At 44.0% G+C, this 24,092-nt stretch overlaps 1 protein-coding gene across 6 annotated transcripts in view; it reads right to left on the bottom strand.

Moving 5' to 3' along the window:
- The window catches only part of SGMS1 (sphingomyelin synthase 1), a 232,173-nt gene that overhangs the window by 157,045 nt on the left and 51,036 nt on the right, over positions 1-24,092 (bottom strand). For all 6 annotated transcript variants that reach the window (XM_074232263.1, XM_074232261.1, XM_074232262.1 and 3 more), the window contains one exon: positions 7,484-7,597. The gene's annotated coding sequence lies outside the window, so the exon portion shown is untranslated. The remainder of the gene's footprint in view (positions 1-7,483; positions 7,598-24,092) is intronic.

The following is a 24,092-nucleotide window of genomic DNA, read 5'->3' as shown; positions in this document are numbered from 1 at the left end:
TAGAATTTGTTTAGGGCGGCTAGGTGGTGCAGTGGATAGAGCACCGGCCCTGGAGTCAGGAGGACCTGAGGTCAAATCTGGCCTCAGACACTTAATAATTACCTAGCTGTGTGGCCTTAGGAACCCCATTGCCTTGCAAAAAAAATGTAAAAAAAAAATTGGGGTGATTTTGATTTGAGTTCCATGACCCAACCCAGTCATGGAGCCATACCATTCTCCAATTCTTTTTCTTCCCATATTTTTTGCTCGAATTGGATCACATTCCATCTCTCAAATACAGTCCAAGCCAGATAGAGAGTGGCAAAGGTAGGATCCAAACCCAGTTCTCATGCTTCCTCATCTGCCTTCCAGTAGGAGTTTCAGTCTCAAAATTCAGCATTAGAATATTATAGCTTTCATAAAAAAGGAGGTGGGGAGAAGTCAGCCTTGCTTTAGGTCAGAGTCCCAACCTCAAGGTAAGGCTCAAATTAAGGGCACAAAGGTTTGCACAAAATTCTCTTTTGGGGGCAGTCAGGTGGATAGAGTACCAGCCCTGGAATCGGGGAGACCTGAGTTCAAATCTGACCTCAGACACTTAATAATGTCCTGGCTGTGTGATCTTAGGCAAATCACTTAACCCCACTGCCTTGCCCCCCCAAAAAAATCTCTCCTTTAGAAGTAATTCTTCCCCATTGAGAGTCCATTGGGCCAAAACCCTTCCCTCCCTTCTAAATGAGGAACAGACGGAGGGTTGGAGGAATCCAAAATTAGAGGTCCTCTCTGGTGATGAAAATATAATTTTTAAGGATTGTAAGGAAAAAACCTTCCAACTTCTGTGAGCAGGAAGAAGGAAATGTGCTTTGATGATGTGGGTGGAAAATATACCAAAAATACTTGGCAAAGAGCTCTGGTGACCTGGACCTCAGACCCTGTCACACCCTAAGTTAAAAGAGGCTTTTAACAAGTTGTCTTGGAAACCTTCCATTTATTCTAACATTGTTTCAAGTTGAAAACACATTCCAAGTTCCAAAAGCCTGACATAGGACCTTCCAGCCTCTGGATAATTGTGCCCAAAGCTTACGTGGTGTTTCACAGCCCCCGGTCCATCCCAACCACCCTGGGTCATCCAAGGATAAGGAAAGGAACAGGGGGTGTTAAGCTGGAGAGCAGGAGGTTCATGGTGATGTGAAGGTAGCTTTCAAGGACCTCAAGATCCAATTGTTCTGTCCCAAAGATGAAAAAAGTCCAAGGGGAATGGGCGGCATCCCTTAAAAGGTGGCCAAGCTAAGGCCCCTTGTTAGCTTTGCAGAACCGGCCACCATGGGGTTCCAGGAATCGCGAGGACCCTCAATTCCCCAGAACAACGAATTCACAAGAGCATGGGAGTCACTTCTCTGGGACCATGAGACAGGACACACCAAGGCCATTCTTCCCATAAAGCAACCAGAGCTGTGGGGAATGGGATGCTGAGGAGCAGAGCTGGAAAGAAATCTCTTAGGTTTGTCCTCCGGTGGACTTAGCTAAGCCCCAGCTACGGACTCTTCAGGCAAGAAGTATATAGAAAGTCTGGGAAGAGGTAGCTAGGTGGCACAGTGGATCGAGCCTCAGCCCTGGAGTCAGGAGTCTGAGTTCAAATCCAGATTCAGACACTTAATAATTACCCAGCTGTGTGACCTTAGACAAGTCATTTAACCCCATTGCCTTACAAAGACCCCCCCCCAAAAAAAAGTCTGGGAAAGAAGCCCCAGAGCTGTGGGGTCCTTCCTAGAAAACTGGCCAACTTTTGCTGCCTTGATGGCTTTGACCTAGGGATTACTGAACATGCTTATAGATTTTAAATTGCAAATCTCAATTCTCAGGTGTAATGGTTCATTTCACGATAGTCAATAAACACCAATTATCTACCAGGCAATAGGCTAATGCCAGGCCTACAAAGAAAGGCAAAAAAAAAAAAAAAAAAAAGACAGTTCCTGCCCTCAAAGAGTTTACAATCTAAAATGGGAGACAAGATAAATGGAATAACGAAAAGAAAGAAAGAAAAGATTAAGAAAGGGGAGAAAAGGTTTCCTTTGGGAGTTCAGAAGGAGGACAAGAAGAAAAATAGGTTGTTTATGACCCAGTAAGGAGGTCAGTGTTACTAGATTGAAGGGTTGGGGGTAGAAGAGGTACAAGGGGGAGAAGACTGGGAAGAGGGGAGCACTGCATCAGGAAGGGCCTCGAACAGTCCAGCTCTGCCCAGAACAAGACGGTCTCTAAGAAATACCAGTTGATCACACCATGTCCTTGCTTCAGGAACAGTCCATCTTTTCTACTGAGTCATGCATTCCTCTATGGAAGTCGTTGGACATTCCTGCCCTTGTTGCGGCCCTCTGCCCACTCATGCCCACCGTGTGCCCCTCCACTGTCCCCTGGGTGACCCTGAGCTTCGGTCTTTGGAGTGTATGGAATTCCATGACTTGCAGCATCACAGAAAGAATGCTGATATTAAAAAGGCTTTGTTTGAGGGAGAAGCGTGGGATCATTCTGAGCCTGGCCCAGTTTCCCAAAGGATATCCAGCCCACTCGCCCTTCCTCCTAATCTTTAGAGACACTTCAGGGTAGATCCTCCTCCCCATTTCTAGTGCCTTCCCATGGATGAAGTCTTAAATCGATCTATGTGACCCAAGCCTCTTTGTGGACCTCCAATATTAATATCCTTTCAACCATCTCAAGCTGACTGTCCAGGAGACATCTTAAACTCAACATGTCCAAATGGAATTCAATCTTATCTTTCCCTCTCAACAACCTTCCCTCCACTTTACTCTCTTCCCAATTAGGGTCGACAGAAGCACCTTCATCCCAGCCACCCAAGCTTACAACCTCAGGGTCACTTTGAGCTCCTCTGTCTCTCATCACGTCCCCCAGCCCCAAACAGCTCTCAATGTCTCTTGATTTCACTTTTGCAGCTTCTCTCCAATATCTGCCCCACTCCGCCCCACTGCTAAGCACCCTAGCATAGAAGACCCTCACCACTTCACCCCTGGATTATTGCAATTGTTGCTGGCTGGTCTGCTTGTCTCAGGGCTCCCCCACTCTAAACCATCCTCCATTCAACTACCAAAGTGATTTTCCTAAAGCACAGGTCGGATAGAGTCACCCCTACTCCATAACCTCCAGTGGCTCCCTATCTGCCCTAGCATCAAATCCAAAATCCTCTGGGGTCTAAAGCATCTACTACACATGGAGCACTGTACAGGACATCAGTAACTCAAAAACCAAAGTCAGGAGACCTCATGGCCCTGACCTATTGTCATTAGATTGTAAGCTCCTTGAGGGCAGGGTCTGTCTTTGTGTCTTCTTGTATTCCCAGGCTTAGTCCAGTGTCTGGTTATTAATAAATTCTTACTAAATAACTGTTTGTCAGAATAAGAAAAAGACAATCCATATGTATCTCAGTCAAGGGAAGTAGAGGGAGCCCCCCAGCACATTAGGAGGGGGCAATCTTATGGGAGAAAAGGGGTAAAAATCACAGGAAACAAGTAGACATGAATGGACTACAACTGACCATCCTAAGACCACAGATCGGAGGGATCAGAAGTACCTTCAAAGAAACAATAAAATATGTTTCATTAACCTCAAAAAAAGGAGCATGGGGAGAACATCCCACCAAGCAGGGGTGAGGATTCCCAAGAAAAAAGGATGAGTCATATGGTTCATAAACCAAAAAACTACTTTAAGAAATAATATCACTCCAAAAGCAATTCCAAGACAACCTAAATCATGATCTGTCGTATTTGCTGATTCATAGCTCTATGGTCCAAAGACTGAAAAAAATCCTGAAAAAGAGAGATTAACTGACAGGCCAATCCTAATTTGAACTACAAACAAGAAGAGGTCATCCTGACCCAGATACTATGGAGGAATGAAGACACTGAGAAAAGTGAAGGATTCAAAGGAACTAGAGACTGGCAAAGAACCAGGAGGCTGGGTTGGGGAAAGCTTGAAAATCAGCCAGCAATTTAGATGAACCTCCAGTCTAAAGGGAGGAAACGGCCAAAGGAACCCTGCAGGCAGGAGCCCCATGGAAATGGCATTGATAGTCTCTTGTCTTGGCAACCTCCCTGTGAGGGAGACTTCACCTTACACATAGGAGAGGAAACTCCATCAGAAGAGGTCTGATGGGCTTACAAACTGAAACCACTTGCAAGATTCTTCTGCCTTCATTAACTTATCAGTGACTGACTTTGGAAAACATATATGATGCACAGTGCTGAATAGATGGATGGATAGATAGGTGAATGGATGACAGAAATATAGACAGACAGGTATTCTGCAAAGCACTTGAAATATTTGTTGTTCAGTCATTTTCGGTTGTGTCTCTCTTCGTGACCCCAACTTGAGGTTTTCTTGGCAAAGATACTGGAATAATTTGTCATTTCTGTTTCTAACTCATTTTATAGATAAGGAAACTGAGGCAAACAGGGTAAAGTGGCTTGCTCAGAGTCATACAGCTAGTGTTTGAGAACAGGTTTGAAATCAGAAAATTGAGTCTTCCCATCTCCAGGCCTGGTATTCTATAAACTGTGCCACTTAGCTGCCACAGGGAATTCAACCATAGGTTAAAAAGGCCCTGTCCTCAAGGAACTTCCATTCTAGTGAGAGAGCACAAGGACACAGGCGACTAGGTAGCTTAAGAAAGTGACTCGATTGAGCTCTCATGAGCTGACTTGGGTGTTTCTTCCAACACAAGTCTATCCAACATTTAGCCAGAATTCCAGACCTACACAGCATTCATCAAAAGCCAGCAGATCAAAAGTTGAGCTGAGAGGCCATTCGGAGACGTGGTAAGAGAAAGAAACCATGCAAAGTTAGAGGAAGGGGAGGCCTCCTCCCCACTAATTAGCTTCTCTATTTTCACTTAGTTTAGGATTTTCTCCATCACTCTCATCTCATGTGAAATCCTACCATTCACAGATTCACTCCTAAGCTTTAACCAGTCCCTGATTTAGAATATTCTAGGATTCTTTTTTTTTTCCCTCAATAGGGGCAGTTAAGTGGCACAGTGGATAGAGCACTGGCCAGGAGGATGGGAGTTCAAATCCAGTCTCCGACACTCACCACTTACAAGTTGTGTGACCTTAGACATGTCACTCACCCCTGATTGCCTCACATCCAGGACCATCTGCACTCATCCTGACTCATATCTGGCCACTGGACCCAGATGGCTCTGAAGGGGAAAGTGAGGCTGGGGACTTAGTTTAGCATATCCCCCCATCCCTCAAATCCAATTCATATGCTTATCATGGTATCACCTCCCTGATGCCGTGGTCTTCTTCAAGAATGAAAGATAAGCATCAGTTTTAAAATCCAACTATCCCAGACATACTGTCAATCAATCACACTTTAGTATGAATGAGTTTGGACCTGCTCACCTTCCTCCCTTTACTTCACTGGGCTGAGGAGGTTGTTCCAGATTTAGCAGGTGTATATGGGTCTGACCTGCTGCAGAGCAAGGGCAAGTCCGGAAAGTCTGAGTTTGACTTTTGCCTCTGGGACAGGCTAGCCGGACAGCCCTAGTCAAGTGGCTTAATCCCTGCGTGTGCCAGAATAGTTGACAATGCAAATTAATGCAAGGCTTTTCTACACCAGTGAAGTCGCGAGTCTAGACCAAAAAATAAAAAATTCTGAATCTAACAGGTACGGCCAAGTCTCCTTCCCGAGAGCGGTGTTGTTTGTCCGTCCTTCTCAAAAAGCACCTTGACAACAGGGAGGTAATGCCATGACGTGCAAGTGAATTGGATTCAAATAAGGCAGGACTGGGCAAAGCCACCAGCCTCACTCGCTCCTCGGGGGCCATCTGGAATCAGGATGGCTGGCCATGGAGGCAGTGGGAGACCCTGACCTTTGTAAACCAAGCTCTCTAGCTCCAGATACTTATTAGCTATGTGACCCTGGGCCAGTCGCTTAACCTGAATTGCCTCCAAAAGAATAAAGAAAGAAAAAAGAAAACTTCAGAGAAATAACCAAGGCAAAAACAATCAATATGGCTTTCAGCTTCCTCCAGGTCCTATGACAAGATAAATGATTTTGTGGGTGGACATGCAAGAGCTAAACCATCTGAAACAAATGCTCCCCTGACCCCACAATAGAAGAGTCTGAGCGTCTTGAGAAAGGGGGACAGTAAAATCATTTTTAAGAGGACACCCATCTGATGTCAGGAGAAAGGACAATTTTTAAAGCCTCTGGGAGAAAAACAAAGTCTGCCAAGCCAAGGCCTGCCCACGTCTGGCCTCATCCTTGGGGGATAAGGGAGAGGAAGGATGACTGCCCTCCCCCTTTAACACAATCCCCATTCCAACTTCCTCTGGTACTTAGCAGCTAGAAACAAACAGAACCTACAAAGGGCAGAGGAAAATTAAATTGGATCAAATTTGGAAAGGAAAAAGTTCATCACTTTTAAAGGAATATCACAGAGGAAAAGAAAAGGATCAGCCCCACTCTCATTCCCCAGACCAAGATCCAAACACCAAAGTCACAAGAGCTGAAATAGGACTGGGGTTAAAAGCAGGAATTTTTCAAATATGAGATCATACCGCATAGGCTGTTTGTCTTTTATTCAAAATTGTGTTGCTATTTCTCATATTTTTAATTAAATTTACTAATAAACATAAATATCAAAGGCCTTATGGTACAGTAGGAAAAGCACTGCATTTGCAATGAGGGCTCAAATCCCGGCTCTCTCGTCACCCGTGTGACCCTGGGAAAGGTCTTGACTCTCCAGGTTTCAAAGCACAGCACAATCTTTATAAAAGTTTACTGATGAACAATAAAAAAATCCCTAAGGGGCAGCTAGGTGGTGCAGTGGACAGAGCACCAGTCTTGAAGTCACTCAGACACTTACTAGTTGCCCCTGTGTGACTTTGGGCAAAGTCACTCAACCCCATCGCCTTAAATAAAAAAAAAAATAACAATAAAAAAGAAATCCATAGATGGTGTAGGCGGGTCTGAATTCAAATCCTGCCTCAGACAATTATAGATTTTGTAACCCTGAAACATTCATTCACCTGAGGTCTCTTCTCCATTTCCTCATTAGGAGATTCAGGGTACAGGACCCTATAATGACCTCTAAGGGTTTAAATTTGGTTTACATTTTCGACCTTCTGACTAATGACCTCTCCTGTCCCCTACCCACTCTGCCTTCTCTACCCCAGCTCACCCACTCCACCTTTCTACAAAGAAAGGAGTGGGATTCGTTTTCTGGACTCGTCTCCAGGACCCAGGTGGGGCCCCAGGGGTCACAGAGCATGTTCTGGCCCATTTCCTGGTTCTGTTTACATTGCTCTAATCTCTACCTCGTACGTTGTGACAGTCACCAGGTCTGCGGTTCACCTGGTTCAGTTTATCTAAGTCTTCTTGCCTCTGAATTCTTCACCCAAATAGCATTCCAGGACAGTTAGGTTCAGTTTGCCCTGCCTCGGGCACATCTTCTTTGCTCCCAGGTCTTGCTTGAACCCTTTGGTCTTACCTCTGTTTTCTGCTGTTGGCTCCAACTGAGGCCCCCTGGATTCTTGGAGGTGACCCTGGGAAGATCTTTCAAAGACTTCCCTGTGGAGAGCGAGTCGGGGAAAGCGCTGTGGATCTGGAAAGAAACGGAGGAGAGACCAAATGAACCATGGGCTGGATCCATTAGACGGTGAGCCCCTTGGGGGCAGGGGAGCCTCACATAGTGACTCAAACAGTAGGCACTTAATAAATGCTGACTGATAGACTGAATTAAACCAAGACCAACCTAAGGAGAGTAATAACAATAGTTGTTGTCACTTTTATATTGTGATTTAGGAGATGCCAAACCCATTTATTTACATTATAGTTAAAGTTTGCTTCTGTTTCTCATTTGATCCTCACAACATACCCACTTTTCAGAGAAGGAAACTGAGTCTTGGGAAGGTGAAGCTTATAGACTTGAAGCTGAAAGGGCCTTAAAAGTCATTTAGTTTATCCTTCCATTTTGCAGCGGAGGAAACTGAGGTCCTGAAGGTTAAGTGCCTTACCCAGGGTCACGTGGCTAGGAAGTGTTTGAAATGAGAATTGAACTCATAAAGATGAGTCTTCTCGACTCTAGGCCTGTTGCTCTCTCCACTGTACCAAGTAGCTGCCCTTCTCACAAAATATTCGTTCAAAAATCAGAAAGAAAAGGCTGAGTTTTGCAAAGCTGGGATGTCATCAGTATCCAGAGCTACTGATAGGGAAACCCTCCTCAGGAACAGACAGACAACTCTTCTATTAGGTCTAGTTTTAGTGAAGAGTAAAGTGACTTGTGCAGGGCCACATAGCTGGAGAGTGCCCGAGGCAGTATTGGAACCCAGGTCTTCCGGGCTCTAAGGCTGGTACTCTAGCCATAATGACACGTCCTACTTCAATTGTCCACCAAACCTTTTACTTTTGTTTTTTTTCTTTTCTGGTGATGTTAAGTGACTTGCCCAGGGTCACATAGCTAGTGTCTGAGGCTGTGTTTGAACTTAGAGCCTTCTGACTCCAGGGCTGGTATTTTATCCACTAGATTTTTAGAAAGCAACTTATTCCCCAAGCCAAAAATTTCCAGTTCACTCTTAAACAAAACGGCAACCTCTTCCTCTTGTGCAGTGTTTCCTAGGGACTTAGAGATTTCTAAAAGAGCCAGCTTGGATTGTTGGGTTTTTTGTTTTGTTTTTTACAAGACAATGGGGTTCCGTGACTTACCCAAGGTCACACAGCTAAGTAATTATTAAGTGTCTGAGGCTGAATTTGAACTCAGGTCCTCCTGACTCCAGGACCCCATGCTCTTTCCACTGCACCACCTAGCCACTCCAGAATTGTTTTTTAAATGAATGAGCTGCCTTGCTCTTAGGAATGACAACCATGGCTAGAACCAAAGAGAGTTTGACACTGAGACTCACTCAGAGAGAGACAACATGGGAAAAAATGGAGAAATAGAAGGATCTGGAGTCAGGAAGACCCTGGTTCAAATGCTGCCTCACACTTCCTAGCTGGCTGGCATTGGTTAAGTCCCACCTGGAATTTCAGCTTTCTCATCTGTAAAGTGGGGCTAATACCCAACACCTGCTCCCAGAGAATCAATGTGAAACCTAAATGAGGACACAAGAGCTTTGAAAAATTGTTTGAATGTCTACTACTATTAGCATTATATAAAATAACTGTGAAGGGCAGCTAGGTGGTGCAGTGGATAGAGTACCAGTCCTGAAGTCGGGAGGACCTGGGTTCAGATCCAGCCTCAGACACTTACTAGATGAATGATCCTGGTCAAGTTACTTAACCCCGTTGCCTAAATAATAATAATAATCAAAGGGAGAACTAGGTGGTACAGTAGTTAGAGCAGCGGCCCTACAGTCAGGAGTTCAAATCCAGCCTCAGATGCTTAAAAATTACTTAGCTGTGTGGCCTTGGCAAATCGTTAACCCCACTGTCTTGCAAAAAAAAAAATAATCATAATCATAGTCTTGTCACTTAATATGTCAATACTGAAATCACCCAAAATAGGTTGGTGATGGATTCGGTGTCAGATGACCTGACTTCAAACCCAGCTATCAAACCTATGTGATAATGGGCAAATCACTTAAGTTCCCCCAGCCTCAGTTTCCTCCTCTGTAAAATGAAAGATTGGTAGCAACTCAGGAAAGGATGGAAACAGTCGATGTTGGACAAGTTATAGAAAGCCAGGCACATGAATGCTTTGTTAGACGAGTAGTCTGACCATTTCAGAGGTTAATTTGGAAATATGAAGTAAACTCTTCATCCCCTTTTGACTTAGAGATTCCACTGATAGGCAAACACTTCAAAGAGGCCCAATGTTTATACCAAAACATTGATAGCAGCACTTTTTGAGGTGGCAGTTACTACCTCATCATTACTTCTGATTCATCATTCAGAGTTGGGGAAGGGGAACAGCCTGAGTCTAAGTAAAAAGATGAAATCTGACCAGAACGTTCAACTCCAAATCCTGGCTCTCCTTCCTCTTCAGAAGAGCCCACTAGCCAAAAAGAACCAGAAGGACATCGTACACCCTGACAGCCAAATGGGGGTGATGATCACCCTTAATGAACTTGCTCATTCCATCAGTCCATCAGGGACAATTTTAGGGGGATCTGTGATGGAGAATGCCATCTGTATCCAGAGAAAGAATTGTGGAGTTTGAACAAAGACCAAAGACTATTACCTTTCATTTAATTTTTTTAAAAAGGTATCTTATTATGTGATTTTTGCTATCTCTTACATTTTATTATTTCCTTAAGGATATGATTTCTCTCAACACATTCAATTTTGATCAATGCATAGCATGGAAACAATGCAAAGATTATCAGACCACCTTCTGTGGAGAGTGGGGGGAGGGAAGTGAGTTTGGGGCAGAAATTGTACAATTCAAAAAAAATTTTTTGAATTAAAAAAAAAAGAAGAGCTCACTAGCAGGACGCATCTCCCTCATCTTCTTGCCATCTCCTCCTCAGGAATCCTTGGATGCCCTCAAGGCTCAGCTCAAGCTTCCCTTTAGCAGGTGGCCTACCCACCTCTCCTTCCTCATTCCGGCCTTAGGTGATACACTGCCCACTCCTTCTGTCTCCTATCGACCTATAAATGTACACACCTGCTCCATGAGAATGGAAGCACCATGTGAGAACTGGGAGCAGAATGTCTCATTTGTGTCCTGGTAACCCCAACACCCAATCAGGCAGGAGATTAATAAATGTTTTTGGATAGATTGAGCAGGATAAGGAGCTCTCAAGGATAAAGAGAAGTCTAATGAAGCTAGTAGACTGGAAACTCCTGTAGGGCAGGAGATTTTCCTTCTGTCCTCTTATCATCCATGATGTGTGATTCAGAGACCAGTCCCCCCTCTCTTCACTTATCCAAAAGGTCCTAGACTCTTAGCCCCAAAGTCAGAGGAAGACTCTACTTTTAATGCTCAATGGAATGGAGGAGAGCGCTGAGGAAACAAAAAATAACTGTTAGCTCATCGTAAACAAAATGATTTTAAGGTGTTTTTTTTGAAAGCTCATCTTAGTGTATCTGGCAGTTGCGTAAACACAATATACAACAAACCATGTAAAAGGTCCCCAGAGAAAGCGGCACAATGAGAGCAATTGTAAAGAGCAGACAACTGTACAAGAGTAGACAGCAAGTAAGAAAGGAGAAGGCAGAGTTGGGATGACAAGGCCAGAAGGAATTCCAAGGACTTGGCTCATACCTCCCTTTAAGAGGCAAAGGATCAGGAGGGATAAATGACTTCTTTTCAGTCGAGCTTTCTGGGAAACAGTTTGCAGATTGGTCACTCACCAACCACCAAAAGGGCTCAACGTTGTTTTTTTGTTATTTTATTTTATTTATTTGAGGCAATGGAGTTAAGTGACTTGCCCAAGGTCACACAGCTAGGCAATTGTTAAATATCTGAGGCCAAATTTGAACTCAGGTCCTCTATCCACTGCATCACCTAGCTTCTCCCAATACTCAACTTTTTAAGAACATTTCCAATAGTTCAAGAATTGCTTTTTTGACTATAGCCCCATTTACAGATGCTATTTCAAAGGTGCCAGGAGACAGCCTTGGGTCTGGAGTTCAAATCCAGCCTCAGATACTACCTAGCCAGGTAGAGCTAGGATAGAGCATCAGCCCTGGAGTCAGAAGGACCTGAGGTTAAATCCAACCTCAGACACTTGACTAGCTGTGTGACCTTGGGTAAGTCACTGATTGCCTCACAGCTAGGGCCATCTTCAGGTGTCCCGATTCCTATCTGGCCCCTGGACCCAGATGGTTCTGGAGGAGAAAGTGAGGCTGGGGACTTAGAACAGACCCCCCTTCCTCAAATCCAATTCATGTGCTTGTCTTGGCATTACCTCCCAGATATCATAGTCTTCTTCAAGAATGAAGCACAAACAGCTGGGTAAGCCATGAAATCGCTCTCTGCCTCAGTTTCCCCAATTGTAAAATAGGGATGAAAACCTATCCCCCAAGGTTGCTGTGAAGATCAAATGCAGATCCTGTTTGTAGCACAGTGACTGCAGATAACATAGTTATTGCTGTTCCTCCTTTCTTCTTAAAGACTATGACATCAGGGGCGGCTAGGTGGCACAGTAGATAAAGCACCAGCCCTGGAGTCAGGAGTACCTGGGTTCAAATCCGGCCTCAGACACTTAATATGACCTAGCTGTGTGGCCTTGGGCAAGCCACTTAACCCCATTTGCCTTACCAAAAAAAAAACCTAAGAAAAAAAACTATGACATCCGAGCTTTAGAAATATCTTCTGTTTTATCTTCACCACAACCCTGGAAGACGGGTGCCATTATTATTTCCACTCTACAGATGAAGAAAATGAGGCAGAGTCACTTGTCCAGGGCCCTCCAGTTGGCTAAGGCTAAATGAACCCTGACCGAGGGCCACCCCACATCGAGCAGAGCTGCCACTTAACACTGACCTGGGGCACTGGGGAGGAGTAGAGTGCCCCAAGTGCCAGACCTGGAATGAGGAAGACCTGAATTCACATTATGCCTCAGACACTTACTGACCTTGGGCAACATATGCCACTTCTCAAAACCTCAGTTTCTTTATCTGTAAAATGAAGATGATGACACTTGTGGCACTGGTCTCCCAGAGTCCTTGGTAAACATTAAAGCACGTTAGAAATGATATGCTTCGGAGCGGCTAGGTGGCACAGTGGATAGAATACCGGCCCTGGAGTCAGGAGGACCTGAGTTCAAATCTGACCTCAGACACCATTTGCCTTGCAAAAAAAAAAAAACTAAAAGAAATGATATGTTTCAGGGTAATTATTATCATCCTGACCACCATTAAATACTCCAGCCCACCTCCTTACGCAGCTCCATCCAGAACATCACCAACCGAGCAGTCCAGGGCAGGGGCTCTCCTAACCCAAACAGGCTGGCCTACACCAGTGGACATAGGACTGACTGCCTCACAGGGACATAGTACCTCAGCAAATGAGTTTCCATAGAGGAGAAGGCATTTAACACTCCTCCATTAAAAGAGGTGATCCATGCCAGGGGCTCTACTTTCCTTCCTAATACTGGACAAAAGAAGGAAAAGAGAATTACTATCCATAAAAAGGTGGATGGAGGAAGGACAGCCACCTGTATGGGGTACTGGGCAGCCCTAGATAATTAGACACATGGGACTAGGGAAATAAAGGAAAAAGGAAAAAATACAAATGCTTTTGTTTATAATAAATTGAAGTCACATTTTCTTTTCCTTGGGGAGGGCGGGGAGAGACTGTGACAGGAGTCATCCACCTGTGAGGCCTGTTGACAATCTGCATCTTGGATTCCTTCCTCCTCCCCACCTCCTTCCCTCGATCAAATCTATTGTTCATTCTTATCCAAATAAGAGATAGGGGTGATTATCAAAGAGAAAACAGATAAGTTTGATTAACTAAAATTGCAAAGCTTCTGGCCAGACAACATTAATACATCTAAGAGAAAAGGGAAAGCAGCTGAATGGAGGGGGAGAAAGCTTTGTGTCCAATTTCAGATAAGAAACACAATGTATATTGTATACAGTGTGTTTGTGTGTTTACGAGCACTCTCCAAAAGATAAATGTTCCAAAGGTATGAAAAAATGTTCCAAAGCATTAATTATAAGAGGAAATATTTGCAAACCCTGAGGTTTCACTTCACATTTTGCAAACTGGCAAAAAGGGACAAAATAGAGCAACTCTCAGTGTCGGAGGAGGTGTTGTTGGTGGAGCTATGAAATGGCATGACTATTTGGAAAAGCAATTTAGAATTATGCAGATAAAGTGACTAAAAGATCCACACCCTGTGAACCAGAAATTCCCTTTGCTGGGTGAATACCCCAAGGAATTCATTGATAAGAAAAAATCCCCACATAGTAGCAAAATATTTACAATAGCATTTTTGGGGACAGCTAAAAACTGGAAAGAAAGTAGATACCTAACAATTGAGGAATGGCTAAACAAATTGTGATGTGTTGTTTGCTCACTGTCATGTCTGACTCTCATGATCCTATGGATTTGTCCACCTGGTTGGGTTTTGGTTTTTTTTTTTTGGAAAAGATACTGGTTTGTCATCTTCTCCAGAAGCAAATTGGGATTTGTGAATATAATGGAATCTAACTGGTTGTGAGAAATCATATGTGTGATGAGTAGAAAAGTCTGGGAAGACGTCCATGAACTGATACAGAGTGAAATCAGCTGAAATGAGAAAACATCATACGGGAACTACAACACAGTTAGAAAGGACAACACACACACACACACACACACACACACACACACAAAATCAAAAGTAATGTAATCATTTGAAAAAGCAAGAGGGATGTGAATAGAGAGATATATAAGACGCTCCCAACCCGTCCCCTTAGTGGAGGTGCCTGGTCCACAGGGGTTACACTTTGCACATGGTTTCACACTTTCTCACTGTCCCAATTGTGCCTTTTTCTCTCTAAAGTAAATAGACACTATTTATCATATGGGGAGGGCTCTTAGGGAGGGGGATAGGGAGGAAGAGGGGGGGAAGGATACACTGGATATAATCATGATCTAAGAAACAGAGAACATCAATTGAAAAAACTATTTAAAAGAAAAAAATGGCAGCTAGGTGGCTCGGTGAATAGAGCACTGGATCTGGAGTCAGGAAGACTCATCTTCATGAGTTTTCTTGGCAAAGTTATTGGAATAATTGGCCATTTTCTTCTCTAGCTCATTTTACAGATAAGGAAACTGAGGCAAACAGGAGCAAGTGACCTGTACAAGGTCACACAACTAGCAAGTGTCTATCAGAATTTGAACTCAGACCTTCCTGACTTCAGGTCACTGCACCACCCAGCTGCCCTTTACGTAGCTCATGCTCCATGAAAGTAGTTTGGACTTTATGCCTCCTTTGAGATGTCACTCTACAATGTGCTCATTTGTTTCATTATTAATGGCGAATAGGAAGACCTGGGTTCAAGTCCTGCCTTAGACATTTAGCCACTTGGCAATCATAGTCCAATTACCAGCTCCGGAAAGTATCTTAAGACTGTCTGCTCACGCAAAACTTCTCTGCCTTCTTGACAATACCAGAAATGTTCAATATCCTGATGCAGTAATTAATATCAATTATCTAATTGTTGTTTATTGCAATTAAAATATAATTATATAACACAGTATTCTGATCATTAGTATGATCCATGACAGTAATGCGACCATGGCTGCAAACTCCAGGGAAGGCTTACCAGTTCTTCCTTACTAGTTCTTTCCTATGGGACAGAGAGGAGACCAGTTTAATGGTTCTGGAGTCAGAGTCAATGTGACCCTGGACAAATCACTTTCATCTAGGTGCGCATTTATTGGTGCATATGTATACATGTTTATACATATAAAAAAGGAAATAAGAAAACACCATTTGCAAATTTTTAAAATTGAAATAAGGCCTGTACTTCTTAGTTAACAGGTTACTGACCCCCCAGCTCCAATATAGTTCAAATTCCTTTAGTTATACAGTTTCCAGAAATAGACTCTCCCCTGGGGAGCCTCCAAGGCTGACTGTCTGAGCCAAAGAAATGATGCAGCAACATAATAAAATCAAGACTTTTCCAAAAAGGAGAAAGATGACATCCATGCATTATCAAATCACATAAGCTGAAAATCCTGGCCTAGATTCAGAATGGGATCACAGGGCCTCAGGCCCAGTTGGATAGGAGCGTTGGCTCCGGGTGTATTGTGGGATTTGAGGTTTGAAGGAGGAAAGGAGGGGAGCGAAAGAGGTAGAGCGTGATCTGGGGGCAGTGTTTCCCTCCAGCTTCTGGCGGCTTTCTAATAAAGCTAAGTTAGAAATGCCTGTCAGAAATGGGGGTGAAACCATTGAGCTCTGGAGCTTTCCTTTTCCATATTTCTAAAATGTCAGAAGATGCTCTTGGAAGCCTAAGAAAACAAATCATCCAAAGCTTCCATCCCATTTGATGAATGACAGAAAAGTGTTATCAGAAGGCCTTCCCCAAGGCTTCCTACATTGACCTCCAGCTTTAGCATGGCCAGCCAGGCGGCTGGACCCCATCCAAAGTGGTTTTCACAAAAACAGCTTCACTAACTCAACACAGCTGGTGTCCCAACACGATGCTCAGTCCTGGGCAGGTCAGACCTGGCAGTGAGATGTTGGATGGTCTCTGTGGCTGGGCAGGGTCACATCAGCTGGGAAGAGCTAAATGGTGCTTAATGCCAATGAGGCATCCTCAATGAGTTGGGTACCAAGAGGGAGAGCAGAGGACCACCAGGCTGCCTGGGGAGTGAGGAGCTGGCCCAGCTTGGATAAACAGAACAGCCTAAAGCTTCCGGTTAGAGTTGGGATCAGGCCATTCTGGCCTGGCTGAAAGAGAGAGCCAATCTAAAAAAAAACAAACAAATCCTAGCAGGAAGAGCTGTTCTCATGTCTCCTCTCCCAGAGGGGATCCAGGGCCACTTTTATCTTTCCCTCTAAGGCACAGTGAATCTCTCTTCAGGTCACAAAGGTTTTTCAAGAACCATCTTCAGTCTCAATAGCAGAGAGATGGTACCATGATGGTGGTGCTAACCTTGGAACCAGTCAACAGTTGGTCAATAAACATTTACCAAATCCATCAGAAATCGAGTTTAAACCCTATCTTAGACCCTTACTAGTTTGTGTGATCCTAGGCCAATCACTGAACCTCCTTGTGTCCCAATTATCTCATCTATAAAACGGATCATCACGAGGATCAAATGAGCTGACATTTGCAAGGCGCTGTTTTGTTCAGTTATATTTCAGTCATGTCCAACTCTTCAGGACCCCATTTGGGGTTTTCTTGGGAAAGATACCAGAGTTGTTTGTCATTTCCTTTCTCAGTCCATTTCATAGCTGAGAAAACTGAGGCAAACAGGATAAAGTGACTTGCTCAGAGTCGTCCAACTAGGAAGGGTCTGAGGCTGGAGTTGAACTCAAGAAGATGAGTCTTTCTGACTCTAAGACACAAGCAGCCACCCTGTAATGTGATATACACACCTTAAAGTTCTATGTAAATATTATTATTATTATTTATAATATATAGTATTTATATCATAAAATATTGCGAATATTATTTATTCTATATAATTATAACTAAGATTGCATTTACTATTTATCATTACATTTGTTGTAAAATATATATACAATATATAGTATTTCTAGATCTAGAAATAAGAAGGTCCTGAGAGACCACTGAGCCCTTCCCCTAGAGGCCCCTGAGTCCCATAGAGGGTTAGGAAAAAGGCCATAGACACAAAAACAGGAAGAAACCTACTCCTCAGTGAGAATCCAGGTCCAGGGTCTGGTGCCTTGCCCAGAGCAGCAGAACTGGGGACAGCCCCCCATAGACCCTGACTCTCAGGCCAGATTTCCTGCAACTCTCTTCCAAGAAGCTTCCTCTGAATGTTCAGGCCCACTCTGGTTTCCACTTCCTCTGGAACCTTTTAGTCCTAGCTTTGGTCCCAAACAAGTTGGCAATTAGTTGTGTAGCTGTTTGCTAGCTTCTTATTATATGTTATGTCTTCTTACCTTCAGCCCATTCTCCTTCCTCTCTTAGTTGACTGTGATTTCAGGGACCCAATAGTTTGGGTTGTTTTTAAAGACCCAAAGACCAATCACCAAGGAGGGGAAACAGAGAGCAGAAATGCACCCCCCTGGAGTCTTCCACCAGCCAAGGAAATCCCAAGATTGATGCCAACAAGAATCAACCAAGCAACACACGATGATCCAACGCCTCCCATGTTCTAGGAACTGCAGTAAATGCTCAACAAGTCAGAAGCTAATGGTCTTCTGAAAGATGAGATGTCCTACTGTATGCTCCCTTAGCCAAACCAAATCACTTCTTTAATCCATCCAACAAGTATTTAAGGGCCGATTACTCTCTGTGGAGGGTACTGTGGAGGGCCTCAACTGTGCCCCCAGCTAAGTGGCCCTGTCCCAACTCTCTTATAACCTATACTTGGAATGTCCCAGGTACAATTCTACCCACTCTCCTTTCCTTCCTTGCCAACAGTCTAGAAACTCACTCCATCACCAAGTCACAGTCATCTGACTTCTGTTCTACTGAAGCTCTACTGAAACCATCCTCTCCAAGGTCATTAAAGGTCAGATACCTTTTCCCAGTCTTTGTCTCCTCCATGGGTCTGCACTCACTGACCACTGCCCTCTACCTGCACCTTTGATCAACATTAGGACCAGGAGTCATTTGGCTTTGTTCAGGACCTATGGAGGAGACCAAGGGTTCAACCATGCCCAGTGGTCATACCCAGGGCAACATTATCATAATACAAATAGCCTGGGCACAGTACCACAAGGGTTTCCACATGATTCCTATGTTAGCTTCTTTTTGGGCCTCCAAACAAGGATAGTAGTTCAGGTATCATTTATACCCATTATACAGATAAGTGAACCCAAATGGAAGTTAAAAGCCTATAGTCACTCAATTAGCAAACATCAGAGACAGGATTCAAACTCAGGGCTTCCTCACTCCAAGTCCAAAACTCACCACTTTGCCATCCCGTCTCTCCAGGATGGATGAAAGAATCATTTCTTTATCTGCAGCACAGACCCATGGCAAGCAGTGGAATTAATACAACAATGATATGCTGTTTTGAACAAATTCTTGTCAGTTGGCATTAGAACAGTGAAATTTAAAATCATTAAAGTCAATTAAGCTAATTTATAACATCTTAAAGACTTGAATTATGTTTTTATGTTTCAGGGCTTTATAGAATTTAGAAAGAAAATGGACCTTCGGGACTCTTGAGTCCTATTCCTCTCCTCAGCTTTTCTCCTTGACTCCTCCACTGTTTGCAATGGCTCCTTCCACAGGGTGTCCCAAAAGTCTTGGTGCCATTTTAAGCCCTAATTGCTTAAACTATTAAATTGTTCTGGCTTTAGATAAATAGAGAGTCCAGAGGTAAGAGATAAGAAAGGTTTGGGGGTTTGACTCTCATCTCTTCCTATCCTCATTGGGTCACTTTGGACAGCTTCTTGTTCATCCTTAATTCTCCAAAATAACTTGTGCTTCTTGAGATCTTGCTTTGCTGATCCATAAAATGAAGGGGTTGAACGAGAGTGGTCCTATCCAAAAATGATCCCCTAGGGCCAAATATTAATGTAGAAAACCTCAGATTCACATTATCTATGTAGTATTTTTATTTATTCTGTTCCACATTTCCCAACCACATTTTAATCTGATTCTTTAATCTGCTATGTTGGTGGCAGCAAATTGGACACCTTTGGTCTAGAGGAGTCCAAAATCCCTGATCAACCAGCCTTTATCTGTCTCCTCTCCCTCAAGGATTTCATTTACTTTATGCTTTTAAGCATCACTTCTAGGTCAATGGCTCCCCAGACCACTTTCATCACCTTTCCTCCCACCCCAAGTTGGCCACTGCCTGCCAGACACCTCTACCAATGTCTCCATCCCACCAGCACCTCCATATGATCAAAGAGAAATTCATCGTTTGTCCCCAGTCCTGCTACTCCTAGTATTCAGTGTCCTGGTTGTAGATGGCCCCTCTCCAGTCAGTCAGCTATGGAGGGTTTCAACATCAAGGTCATCTTCAATTCTCTATAGACCTGGATGGGAGCATATTGTCTCCCCTGCTTCCACCCATTTTGCACACAAGTGCCAAAGCCCAAGTTTGCTCAAGATTTCAACCACCTACTCAAAAAGTCAATTCAATTCAATAAATATTTATTAAATATTAACTAAGAACAGGTGCTATCCTAAGCCTGGAGATACAAAAATAAAAAAGAAAGATGTCTCTGCCCGTAAGGGGGAAGTTAGGTGGCAGTGGATAGAGCACCACCCTTGGAGTCAGGAAGATCTGAGTTCAAATCCAGCCTCAGATGCTTAATAATTACTTAGCTATGTGACCTTGGGAAAGTCACTTAACCCTATGCTTTGCAGAAAAAAGCTAATGGGGGAAAACAAAATGAGGCTGAAAAGTGAAGGGGCATAGGGGGCCTCCAGTCAAGGGACATCTTATTCCTTGGAGTTCCAACAGAAGTGCTAGGTGTAAAATGGGCACTGAGTTAGGACGTCCAGGTCCCATCCTCTAGAAAGGAAAATTTTGTGAGTTTAGTGCTCTATCCTCCAATCAGAAAGGAAGGGAGGCTCCCCATTGACTAGGAGCTAAAATGCAAAGTGCTTACATCAACATTCCAGGGCTTCCCAGACTTTCTTCATAAGCCTCCTTGTCCTGAGGGAAATCTAAGTCCTAAGCAAACTGGTTGGGTAGCCTTTCTTCCTATACTTCACTCTGCAGAGCACTCCCTGGTCTCCAGGGCTTTTCAAGGGGCATCCACCATGGCCTGACCCTTCAGACAATGGCAATTCAGGCAGTCCATCCCTCCCCTCCCATCAATCAGTCCCTTCTATTGATTGCTCCAATATCTTTTCATCTCCATTTGTATGATCCTCATACACATTGTTCTGACTATCTAGTTTGTCTATACCTCTATTGTTGGTGCTATTTTCTTCTCAAAGAAGACCAGGATATCAGGTTGGTGAGGCTGTGACAAGCATAGGAAGTGGATTGGGGGGGGGCTGTAATAAGTCCCCACTCTCACTTTCTCCTCCAGAGTCATCTGGATCCAGTGACTAGATAGGAATCAGGACAAGTGATGACTCAGGCTACAAGGCAATGGGGTTAAATGACTTGAATTTGGGTCCTCAGACTCTCATCACCTAGCTGCCACTCATCTGTAGGCTGGAGGGGAAGGGATTAGGACACTTGCTATCTCTCTGTCCGCACTGCCAGGTAAAGATTTGCTCACTCAAGTAAATGAAACAACCAGACTAGAGACATGGGAAGCCAAAACAAACCAATAAAACCCCAATGTCAGTAAGACTTAACCAAGCCAAATGGGGGTAAAACTTGTTAATGATCATCCAGAAAGGGCAACCTGTACACGGGCTGGAACTGGCACCAGAGGGTGCTTGGGGCACTGGGGGCAGGCTTGTCACTTTTGCATCTCTTTCCATCCATAATAAGGAACTTAGAGAAAAGAACAAGATTTAGAGGAAGATTCATCTTCATGGGTTCCAATCCAGCCTGGGACACTAACTAGCTAGGTGTGCTTGGGCAAGTCACTTCAGTATCTCTGCCAAGAAAACCCCAAATGGAGTCACTGAGAACCAGACAAAGAACCAAAATCTCATTCCTTACATTATAGCCAAAAGTAATAGAAAAACTAATAGAATTCTATAAAGTTTTTTTACATATATTATCTAAGTCTCACAATGACCCAGTCAGGAAATTGAGACTGGAAGCAATTAAATGACTTTTCCAAGGTCATATGGATAGTAAGTATGCAAAGAAGGATTCAAACTCAGGGCTTCCTGACTCCCAGAGAGACCTTACCCCATTCGTGTGACTTCTCTGTACTCTGATTTCTTCTTTAAGAGAAGGGAAGTTCATTGAGGGCAAGGTCAATCCTTTTTGCTTACATTTGTACCACCCCTCCCCACCTGCCCCCCCCCCCACACACACACTGCCCACACTTGGACATGATAACCATTTTTTAAGAATTCTATCTGTTGACCTAGTCTTGCCCCTCACAGAATGTATATTTTTGCCAACGGCGGAACTAAAGAAAACTATAAAGTAAATACAAAATAACTGTGTGTTGGGAGGCGGGGGATTGGGATAGGGGAGTCATAGAATCAGCAAAGGTCTCTTATAGGAAATGAGGGATTCTGCCAGCAAAAGTGAACTAGAAGACCATCTGTCTCCTCCTTCCATAACCAAGGGGAGACCTGGGCCTTCCAGAGGGTTCAGGACCCCATGAACTCAACAGCCTCCTTCTCCAACCCCAGGGGTGATGCTCCTGAGGCTCCCATTCCCAGAACTCTGAATTCCTGAATGGAGTCCTTTCTTTCCCTAGCACAAAGCCCCTGTCAACTCTCTCTGCTCCTTCCCCTCCTCTCCCTCTTCCCCCTCTGCCCTCCACCTTTTCTAATAGACACCCACACAGTATGGTTCACAACAGCAGGTTGGAGAGCTTAGAGCCGGCCTGGCTGGGGCCCAGAGCCAAGCAAAGCAAGTTTTGGAGCTGGGGGAAGCCTTCAGGAAGCTCTGCTCCCCAAGTTGTCTGAATTTTCCCCTAAAATTCTCTCTTCTTTCATCTCTTCTTCCTAACCAACCCTCCACATCACTCCAAAGAAAACTCGGCTTGCAGTTGGAAACCACAGTTTCCTCCCACATCATCAGCATTTCTCCCTCGCAGAATCAGAGGTGTCTTAGTTCTGCCTTGGCCAGACATTTAACCTTGCTGGTCCTTCATTTGCTCCATGAAGCATGGGAGATAGGTCAGATCATCTCAAATATGCTTCATCCATAATGTCGGGGGGCTCAGTGATGAGACAGAAACCACATCTACTCTACACTTACCAGGTACCTTTTTCCCCAAAAGGTGTAGGACCATCTTCAATTATTCCTGAGGTCAAGAGATGAAGGTTTGAACTGTAGGTGAAGCTTCCTGGCTACCAAGGCATCAAAAGGCCAATGAACCAAAAGTTTAGTCTCCTCTGGCTAGTGAGAGATTTCTGCCGTCGCAAGAGCCAACCCCCTTCCTGGACCCATCTGCAAATGGAGACATGGGGAACCAACACTACTACATCTCCTGGCCTTAGTGAAGTAAATTCTTTTCTGTAAAATATTCAATGGTCTGCAAATATCTTACTTGATTAGGTCTGACTCAGAGTAAGTAGCCAGAGAATAAGATTTAAAATCAGAGAGCCTCAGTTTCTCCACTATGTGCAGGCTGGCAGAGATGGCCCTGGAGGCACTCTAGAATCAGCATCCTAGAAGCTGGACCACTCACTACCTGTATCATGATGCTTCTCTCTTCCCTCAGTTTCCTCTACTATAAAACAAGGGAATCCTGCTCAGATATTTATTAGGTCCGTGACTCTGGACAAGTCATTTATTCACTCCCGGACTCAGTTTCCTCCTCTATAAAATGGGGGTGATAATCACAACTCCCTCCCCCAAGGCTGTTGGTTCAGGTCCCTTTAACTCTAGAATCCATGAAGCTTGGAATCACGAATGACATCGCTCTAGCCCACATACAATATGATATAATTCTCAATAAACCGGGAAGTCAGCGGGGTATGAAAAGGAGTCTCGCTACCAAATCTACAGCCAACAGGGACTGGGGCAGGAGAAAAGGGAGGAAGAAAGCATGACACTGACTGAAGACCACTGGTCCCAGATGGGTCATTCATGAATCCATCCCAGTCAGCCCTATTCTTCAGTCTCTCCCTGAATCTAGGAATTCATAAGCAGGCCTCTTAGAATAATATCCTTTCATCTAGAAAGCAAGACTAATAATGCATCCTATCATGGAAGGAAGCCACGAGCACTAATGAGGCCACAGTCCAGGGCTCTCAACTCCCTAGAAATGAACTCAGAGGAAAAGGAAGGCATTAGAATATATATGGGCTAATAATTGACCCTCCATCATGCCAAAAAAAAAAAAAGACTGGGCTTCATCTCTCCTGCATTTTTAATAATAAAAAAGTTCTTAGGTGAAAGTATCTCTGTTCTATTAAATAACTGAGCAAAACTTATTTTCTATCAATCAACATTGATGGCGAGGGCCAAGGAGCCCAAAGGGGCCAGCCTCCAGGGCCTACTCACTTTGCAGAGCTCAGTTCTTTAACTTAAAAGAAAGAAGCAGGCCTTGGGCATTGCTAAATAAAATTATGTCCATGATATTATTCATGGAGTTCTCCAGGAGAGAGCCTCCAAAATGAGGATGGGAGGCCTTGAAACCCAGATCCATCACTGTGAAGTTACCAAGCCAGATGCTGCTAAATACTGAGAAAAATTAGTCCCTAACCCTACAAAAGTTTGCATTCTAATGGAGAAAGAAAATGCCTAAAAAACTGAAGGAGAAAGGAGATATATCAAGGTACCTGTCCAGGGTGGTAGGTACCACCTACTGGGCAGCCTGGTGAGGAAGGAGACCTTGAAGATTAACTCCCAGATGAATGGACTCAAGTTGACGATGGCCGTCTCGTTATTATATTTCAAAAGTTCAGTCAAGCGGGCAGGAATAAGGGTCAGGGGTAGGACGATCCAGGAAAAGATGCAGCTC

Source organism: Macrotis lagotis, chromosome 4, assembly GCF_037893015.1.
Source record: "Macrotis lagotis isolate mMagLag1 chromosome 4, bilby.v1.9.chrom.fasta, whole genome shotgun sequence".
NCBI classification, from domain to species: domain Eukaryota; kingdom Metazoa; phylum Chordata; class Mammalia; order Peramelemorphia; family Peramelidae; genus Macrotis; species Macrotis lagotis.
The sequence above is the reverse complement of the archived record's forward strand: the minus strand, read 5'-3'. Positions and strand labels throughout refer to the sequence as shown.